The 9,722-nt window shown below is 43.2% G+C and overlaps 1 long non-coding RNA gene across 2 annotated transcripts; it reads left to right on the top strand.

The window, feature by feature from the left end:
- Nucleotides 1–3,679: 3,679 nt before the first annotated feature.
- Nucleotides 3,680–9,495, top strand: LOC147624752 (uncharacterized). Of its 2 annotated transcripts, XR_015269165.1 has the most exons (3): nucleotides 3,680–3,711; nucleotides 3,836–3,885; nucleotides 8,903–9,495. It is a non-coding gene; the product is annotated as an uncharacterized LOC147624752 (long non-coding RNA). The 2 variants fall into 2 exon arrangements; XR_015269164.1 differs by lacking the exon at nucleotides 3,680–3,711 and having other exon boundaries at nucleotides 3,722–3,885.
- The last annotated feature ends 227 nt before the right edge of the window (nucleotides 9,496–9,722 follow it).

Below are 9,722 nucleotides of genomic sequence, written 5' to 3'. Positions count from 1 at the left end.
AAGAGTGAGCAAGCCATGCCCAAACACACCACATCTTAAGTTTCTCACACAATGTGGAGAGTGCTCAAGAGTGAGCAATCCATGCCCAAACACACCACAGCTTAAGCTCAACTCCTAAGAGAACAAGGAGGAGATAAACTAAGAGAACAAGGAGGAGATAAACTCACTCAACTTACTAATCTAAGAAGGCACATAAGGATAGAATCCACAACTCTTTTTTTTTTCAGAAAGAGACTTCTATTAAGTATGAAAAAGACATACAACAATCACAGCTATAAGCCAGATAAAATCCACAACTTGGGCTAGAGAGGAAGTAAGGCCTATGTTATAAGGTAGAGCTAAGGTCTCCAAATGTGCAATGGAAGGGATGAAGAGACTCCCCGTCGAAAGTCATAAGAAGGGTAGAGGTGGGAACCTCCTCAAAAGTTAATGGCAAGGGAAGAGTATTTGCACACCTGAGGATCCTACATCCCAAATGTAGGTGCTAAGAGAAGGTGCTCTTGCAAATGCAAGTGATGAGTGAGAACCATACAACATGAGAGTGGCAGGTGTCCCCAAAAAATATGTATCAGTGGTAGGGTAAAGATCCTCCTCCATAAGAGAAAGAGGGTTCTTGGGGTGGTTATCCAAAGGCTCAAGCTGTGGCGATGCGAAGCTCGATGGCGAGGCCATGGAAGGCATGTTGAGCTCCTCGTGATGCACCATGATGTGGTCTAAGTGATGCGAGTAACAAATGTGTGACACTGATAAAACTTACATGACCTTAGGTGATAGAGCAATCCAAGGGTCAAAATAAAGTATGTCTAGGTGAAGATGTGCTTGGAAAAAATCCATGTGACCACCCTAGAGCAATTAAAAAATATCCAGGAGCCATGGAATGCCATAAAGTGCAATACATATCGTTACATCATCTCATAATGACATGAACATGGCTTGCCCATCATGACATTAGCAAAGTCCTCCTAAATGTCCTTGAGAAATGGAAAAGCACCCCACCAATCCTCGTACCACCTAAGGATGTGTGCATGAAGCTCATGGTGTGGCAACGTTTGGATGGTGGCGGGATGGTGTCGAGATCACATTGCTAAATGATGCGCCATGATTCGAAAAGATGCACATGGAGTAAATCAAGGCATAAATACACATAAAAATTGAGGTGCATGTGCTTGAAAAATAAAAGTCCCCTTTTCCTTCTTTTAGAGTTTTGATTTTTTTTTGCTTTTTTAAAAAAAGGAGGGGGCTTAGTTTTGCAAAAAAGAACATCAATGTTTTTGGGTGAAAAGGAAAAGGGCGTTAGTTTAAGAGAGAAAATATCTTTGTTTATAATTTTGAAAACAAAAAGAGAGGTTAGTTAAAAACATAAGGAAACATTTATGTGAATTTAGAAAATAAACGAAGGTGTAAGAGGGGATAAGGGTGTATTAAATGGGGTAAGAGAAAATAAAATGTAAGGGAAGAAGAAGATTTTTTAAATCATCAATAATAATAATAAGCAAACTACTCTGCGGCTGCTCGGCTCCCTTTGCCTCCCTGCCTTTGCTTACGCGCCTCCACCTTCTTCCTCGCTGCCTCCGCTGCTTCTTCTACAGAGCCACCTTCTTTGCTTGCTTGCATCCTCCACGCTGCTCTGCTACGCCACAGTCTCCTTGCTTAAGAGCCACGACAGCTCCTCTCTTTGGTTAGCCCTCCTCCCTCTCCTTGGTGAGCCGCGAAGACCGGCACTGCCTCCTTTGCGTGCGCTACTCGCCACCTCGCTTGCCAGCTCCACCTTGTTTGTTTGCCAAGATGGATAGAGCTGCCTCCTTTCTTCTGTTGCTTCGACTGTCCCAGGCTCCTACTTTATGCTGGTACTTGATCGGGATTCTTCATGGCTGCCCCGGACGATCTTCAAATGGTAGAGTGACCACTTTTGATGATGATTGGAACTTGCATCGGCAATGGAACCATTGTTAGGCTACCCATGAAAAACTCTCTAATCCTGGCGTCTGTGAGGGGGGTTGGAACACCATGGGAGGTGCTAAGAGCTTGTCTCTCACCCAAGCTCTCAAGCAAAGAATAACGAATGAAAGAATGTGCTATTCTTTGTTTGTAATATCTAGATGAATAGACTAATCTAATAAGAAGATAATTTTAAAAAAATGAACCTAACTAAAAGGAAAAGAAAGTAACAAAACACTCACACCATCACTATGCACTCTCACTCCATAGTCACGTCTCACTCATAAGTTCAAGCAAATGACACAAATGACAAGCACACAGTAACGAGAAGATGACAATCCACACACAAGCTCTCAACCACAAGCCTTTCACATATGGGGAGTGCTCAAGAGTGAACAAGCCATGTCCAAACACACCACATCCTAAGCTCAACTCCTAAGAGAACACAGAGGAGGTAAACTTATTCAACTCACTAATCTAAGAAGGAAAACAAGGATAGAATCCATAACTTGGGCTAGAGGGGAATGAGATCTACCTCACCCATGCTTTCTATAAATAATAAAATATACGATCATCCCATATACACATGTCACATGGCGAGCATAGGCAAGTCCACACAAAGATATACAATGAGCTAAAGGTTATCCAAATATCCTATGGCAAAATATAGGATATGTGCACCAAAGTGATATGCATATATACATATGCGTATGCTGTATATATATGTATGTATATATATATATATATATATATATATATATATATATATAAAGCCTCATTATTCACGAGAAAACATTTGAAGATCATTGCTTTTCTGCTACTGCCGGCACATCAACATAACCTCACAGTTCAGCATTATTCTATGTATGCTGCTACCAGTGCATCTACTTCTACAAGTTTCTCATCGTTTTTACTCTGCTGCTTGTTGGTGTGTCTGTAAATGCAACACTCTCTACCTACAGCTATCATTAGCCTACTCCTCTAGATCTGCAACATGTGTGCTTCTCATTCTCTAGAGCAGTACCTCACATCTATAGCAGCATACGTCTGTAGTACTTCATCGTTTTACATCTACATCTCTGATTTGGGATAGCAGCCCTCTCTGCTACTACTACACATCACAGGGATAGCAGCCCTCTCTGCTACACATTGTTGGGAAGGCATCCCTCTCTTCTCATTCGATACCGGCCGTGCCTCACCTCACATCAGAGGGTCTTTGTAATGGATTTCATTTCTTAGTATACATATACTCACTCATCTACTCCATGTTGTATTGCTTTGCTCCGATCTCTCATACATCCGATCTTTTCATCTTTTTGCCCTCATATGGTATCAGAGCTATCGTGAGCAAATGGAGTCAAGATCTTGAGAGCTTTTTAGCATGGATCATCTACCCTCAATTCTAGAGGATCAACCTGTTGATTCTCTGTATTCTAATTTAGACCACACGAAGGATGGGATTTCCTTGGAGAGCCCCATTCGTGGTCTTTCATTGGGGAGATAACTGTCCTATTTATACCTACTAACCCTCTACACTGCTAGAATCTCATCCTTCTTCTCCAAGCTTGCCAAATTTTCCTTCCAGAGGGGGATACATCTCTACTACCAGTGTGCCAATACTGGACCCTAGCATTCAAACTCATCTGGAGAATCCTGCTACTCAATCTAGTCGACAGCCTGGACTTTGATATAAGATATTCTCTCAGGGAGGACAGGTACTATCATGGTCGTCCGGAGTTCCATTGTCATCAACTTTTCTAGAGGCCGCGTCAGGTTCGTATGTACCTTTGAGTGCTTATGTTCATAATTCTACATGGGTTTCTTCTTCTATAACACAGGTTCAGCATATGGTACCATCAACTACTCTCGATCCTTGGAATTATGTGAACCTGAATAGAGGAGGGTCTAGGAGCACAGTTCGCTCCCAGTTTACTGGTGTTCAAGGAGGTAACATTGTTTTCTCTTCTGGTCTACCTTCTATTCCTGCTCCTAATGCATTTTGGAATACTTCTCATTCACAAAACCCTCCCATGCAACCCATGTTTTTTCCTACGGTATTAGCATGTAGCCATTACCGACCGCACCCCCACAAGGACCTGCGTATGGGTTTTACCCGCACCGAGGGACCTCTTGGCACTTTGCCTTCTGGTACTGTGTTTCCACCCAGCATATCGAGGTATCAAATAGTTTACCAACCCATCTCAAGTGCACTACCTCTATTCCTATATATGTGCCTCCTCAAGGTTTTGTGCCTCAGCCAGCTACTCCACCTGTGCAGAGTTCCCAACCTTATATTTCATCTTATGGAGTACTCTCCCCCGCCGATGCTACCCTTGGGCTGGGTATTAGTGGATTGTTTGGAGTTCCTCCTAGCCCTCTGCACTTCGGATATGGGTACCAACCATCCTGGACCCCCCACCTCCTTCCTTTTATGTCTCCATGTCCAAAAATGCTTTCACAAAAAGGACTCGTTTTTTAATGGGTCTAACTACACTACCTGGGCAAATCTTATGGAACAAGTTTTTACCTCCCAAGGTTCCTGGAACCTGGTAAAGGGATTTGAACCAAAACCCCACCCCTCCTCCCTAGCATCTCTTGAAGTTATCCGCTATTGGGAAGCTAGAAATGTCACTGCCATAGTGGAGCTCATGCATGGCCTTCTGTCGGAGTTTCATTCACAACTCCAGCAGTTCCCCTATGTCTCCGACAGATGGGCACACCTTACAGAGAGATATGTCGCACGTGATTGCACGTGTCGCATTGATCTCGAGCATCAAATCCAAATTTTTCTCTATCAAAGAGGGGGATGAGCTAGCTATCAAGGTTGCTGAATAACGGTGCCTTAACGTGGAATACACCACCACTGGTTCTGCTAAGTCGCTAGAAGACCAAGTTATCACTTTATTGAACAAGTTGCCGCCTAGCTTCTTTACTTTTGTCACACATACCATTAGTTTAGAACTTATGCCTAACCTATATGAATGTGAGTGCCAACTCTTGCGCTTTGCTCGATTGCATGACCAGTTTTATCCCAAGAAGTCCCCTTCTTCCTCCTCTACTCACTTATGTCCAATACCACCTCTACTCAAAAAGGGCAACAAGGGAAGGGGAATGGCAACTTAGGTAATCAAGAAAAACCTCAAGGCAAAAATACTTATCCCAAAAACACTTTCTCAACACCCACTCCCCACCGACAAAATATTCCCAAAAAGAATAGATTATGCACTCATTGCCAAACACAACCTGGACATGTTGATTGATGAGTGTGGCATTAAAGCCAAGGAAAATATAGGTAACAACCCTAACACCACTAACTTGAATCACCAAAACAACCAAGGTAGCAGCAATGCCCTAAATTGGCAATCAAGGGGGGGTAATAATCCAGTACCTACTCTGTAGGGTTCCCCACCAAGGAACCAGCAACAAGGTACTGGTATGAATTAGCCTAGATCCTCTCTGTGGTGACCCACTGGTCAAGTCGCTCAAGGCCCCCCCTCCCAATTAATCTCTTTTGCCACCCTGAAAGAGATGTCTGATTAGTCATCACTTACACCACATCTCGGCCCCTCGGCCAATGTTGCTCAGGTCACATATGAGGTTGACGTTGTGGCCGCTCTTCCCCGAAGGAAGAAGAAACAAAGACTTTGACGAAGCTCTCAACGTGTGACAGCATCTGCCTTCCTTCATATCTATCAGTTACGTGATAATCCTCCTATGCCCATCATCAAAGCCCACCGAACTCTTCCATGTGGCCATCTGGTCACTTGGGTAGTTGACAGTGGAGCTAAGTGGAGCTACACACCATATGGCATGCAATGCTGACACACATTTTCATCTCGCAATGTCCTAGTAAGGGTGAAGTTTGATGTGGCAACAACACACTGATGCCCACCAAATCTGTTGGCACCATCTTATTTGACAGTAATACAGGCCCCAACTAGGAAACTGTGGATAATGTTTAACTTGTCCCTAACTTGGGCCTCAACTTACTTTTTGTATCTTAGCTGACCCAACTCGATCGTGGAGTTTACTTCAACAATCGAGTTATCGAGGTAATTGATGAGACTACTAGTCTTGTTGTTACCAGAGGTCAAGCTTAGAAGGATGGCTTATACCAGATGTCTAATTTTTTATCTGAACCATCCTCCAAGGGTTCTGAGTTTCATCACGTCCGTGCTTATATGACTCAAGCTCCTTCAGACACACTGAACGACTATGGCACTATTGCTATGGCCATCTTCCCTATGACATGCTCTACGAGTTTTCTAGAGACCACAACTGGTTGAAGGCATAACACGCCTCAAACTGACAAAGGATGTCTGCCAGCCATGTCAAATGGGTAGGCAGTATCATACACCATTCCCACAATGCTACTCATCCTACTCAAAGTATACTCAAGTTGATTCATTTCAATTTGAGTGGGCATTCTCTAACTCCCTCCTTGAATGGGTCTCTCTACTACATGCTGATTAAATGACTATTCGAGGTACATGTGGGTGTATTTCTTGAAGCATAAATCAAATGCCTTCCAATGTTTTTCCATGTGGGTTTGGTTAGTCACTAACCAAATGGGTGTCTCAATTGGGATTTCTCACAGAGTGACAATGGTGGTAAGTTTATCTCCCATCAATTTACCGAGTTCTTGCAAGAGCAGGGCATTCAACGCCAACTCACCTCCATCAACTCCCCCTCACAAAATGGAGTGGTTGAGTGCAAGAACCGCGCCATTATGGAGATGGCACGCTCCATGCTCTTTGCAGCAGAGCTGCCCGAACGCCTTTGGTCAAAATCAGTTAACACTTCTGCATACCTTGTGAACCATTGCCCCATAGCTATTGTCCCTCACAGGACCCCGTTCGAGGTATTTTGTGGCCAAAAATTGATGGGCGTCATGCATACACACATACTCTGAATGACATAAGGGGCAAGCTTAAGCCAAGGAGTGAGTTGCTCATTTTTGTGGGCTACTCTTCTGAATCAAAGGCTTACAAAGTCTTTGATCCTAGATCAAACAAAGTCATCGTTCGTCAAGATATTGTCTTTGATGGTGGGATTTACTTCATCTTCCGCTGCCCATACCACCACCCCAACAAGAATCTCCAATTGTGCCACACAAACCCAATCAGTCAACCATTACTCTACCTCTTGAGGAGCCTTCCTCCTCACACGACAGCCACTCAGGGACCCTTTACTCCGCTGGTACCAGTAGACCATGCCTGAATCTGGCATGCTTCCTCATGATGATACTCCCTTGGACAGTCCTCGTCGGTCCACCAAGCTCACTCCTCGTGGCTCAATTGCCTTTATTTTTTCCCGCAGCACTTGATGAGCCAAGATCATGGAAAGATCAAGAACTCGAAAGCATTGACTGCAATGGTAGGTGGTCCCTTGTGGATCACCCTTGTATGTAACATTCATAACCGAATGTTCAAAAGTGAGAACATGAAGGCTTCTCGAATAGAGCTCATATGGTGTGATTCCTTTGAGCGCCTTTGTGTAGGATCTGTTGAGAATGTAAACTACAGTGTTAATTGCTTCAGCCCAAAAAGAGTCTAGTAATCCTTTCCCTTTCATCACACACAACAAATCCAATGTGACCAAATCGATCATGCCAAAGTTTGCTTATGCCCTTGTCTACAACAGTTGTAAGAGCACTCAACCCGTACAAATTTTTATCTCATAGCTTTGCCAAACTGTCTTCTCATTTAAGATCTAAAACCTCTGCTCCTATTTTTTTGAAGCATGCTTCAAGGCCACGATCTGTTATTGCAGTGGCTGAGAGCAGGTTTCTCTTTATTTGAGGCACATAGAGCGTATCAAAGACAGCTTCTTTTCTTCACCTGTAAATAATTGCCACAAATGAGATGGTTCTAGACCCTTCGGCTAGACATTTAGCATTATTCTTGATAATAACATTGATGGATTCCTGTAAAGGTTGTTAGAAACTATACCAGTTCTTTTTTCTGGTCATATGTTAGGATGCCCCACTATCCAAAATCCATGAACAATTAACAACAACTGGAGCCTGAGCGGATGAGCATACCTCTTCTATGGTGACCCAGAGTTCTAGCTCAACTTGGACGTTGTTGGGGCTGACTCCTTTCCCTTCCATGAAGTCTTCATGGTGCCGTTGTTCTCATCAACTTGCTTCTTTCTATAGTCTTACGACGGCATAACCCTTCTTGTCACAGTAGTAGCATGTACTAGAAAACTTCTTCTTCTTATCTTCAGAAGTAGCCCCGCCTTTGCCTTTTACATTAGCCCCGTATAAATGCGGTGTCACCACCATCACGGGTCTTTAGCCACATCTCCTCCTCAAACAGCATGGCACTAAATTCTTTAAACGAAAGAGGTGGTACTCTAACCTAGGTGTTTAGTGTCCTAACCAAGCTATACTTCTACGAGGTAATCTAACCTGGGTGTTTAGTGCCATAACCAAGCCATCATACTTCTACGGGGTAGACTTCAGATGCATCTCTGAGGCATCTCCGAGCCAACTCTTCACTGGTCTTCATGATTCCCACAGCAGTAGCCATCTGGTCTCGTAGGTTTTTGATCTAAGAGATAAACGCTTCTGCAGCCTCTCCTTCAACAAACTTTTTAGCAGCAAGCTGATTCTCCAGGTTTTGAATCCTAATGTGATTTCGGGTCTCATATTGATTTCTCAGTATGGTCCAAGCCACTGATGCCTTGGTTGTGTGTTGAATCGAAGTAAGGATAGAATCACTTACACTAGTAACAATGGTGCAAAGTGCATCTGCATTGCACCACTTCCATGCCCAAAGAAGAGCAGCGTCTGGTGGAATCATTCTTGTGTTATCGCTAGGGTCAATGGTTTCCCCCAGTTCTTCATCCATTCCAAGAACGGTCTCCAACAGCTCATAAGAAACAAGGATGACATTGATTTTGAACTTCTAAAGAGTGTAGTTTGTCCCATCTAACTTGCCTTCATCATTGAATGCAGGTGGGCGGATGCGCAGCACTTCATTGAAGGCAGGTGGGCGGATGCACTGGAAGAGTAGCACCACCACCACCAAACCCTGAAGCAGACATCACTCCAAGCTACTTCTATGCAAAGAAAGACTAGACTTTTGTGTACTATTGTTGCTGAGAGCACCTATACCTCTGATACCATGTAAGAATATGGCACAGTGGAAAGATATATAGTAAGAGAAAAGTACACTAGATAATGCAATAGAGAGAATGGAGAGAATTTGAAAATTTTTATTATACCAAACAAGAGATAGGTACAATATGATGGTACTGTCCACCCATACACTCTAGTGTAGAGCTTAGATGGTGATCTAAACAGACTCTGGATGGAGGGCATACTGAGAGTATAGGGAATATATGCTCACAAGCATTGGATGCCCTAGCTTGTGAATGGGGGCCATACAAATGTGCACCATACATCAATGTGAGATACATGCTGAGAGGCGAGCATTGAATACATAGTAGCAAGGCTATGCTACATGGAAAGGGATTAATAGTTAGATTTCTTAAGCATGAGTGAAAAAACACTCATGATTAGAAATATTAGTACTTTGTTGACTCTAAATATGATAGGATTAGGTCCAAAACAAAATCTTTAGTTAAATCTCATCTCATTAGGTTGCTTGTTTTGTTACATTAGGATTAAATCTCATCTCATTAGGTTTCTTGTTTTGTTACATTAGGGTGGTTGAGAGAGAGAGAGAGAGAGAGAGAGAGAGAGAGTTGTTGCATAGCACAACAATCATTGCTTTTATAGAGAGGGAGTATTTTTCTCTCTGTAAAAGAAGCAA

The sequence above is a fragment of the Cibotium barometz genome, chromosome 25 (assembly GCF_041138505.1).
Source record: "Cibotium barometz isolate CiBa-2024 chromosome 25, ASM4113850v1, whole genome shotgun sequence".
Classification (NCBI taxonomy): Eukaryota; Viridiplantae; Streptophyta; class Polypodiopsida; order Cyatheales; family Cibotiaceae; genus Cibotium; species Cibotium barometz.
The sequence above is the reverse complement of the archived record's forward strand: the minus strand, read 5'-3'. Positions and strand labels throughout refer to the sequence as shown.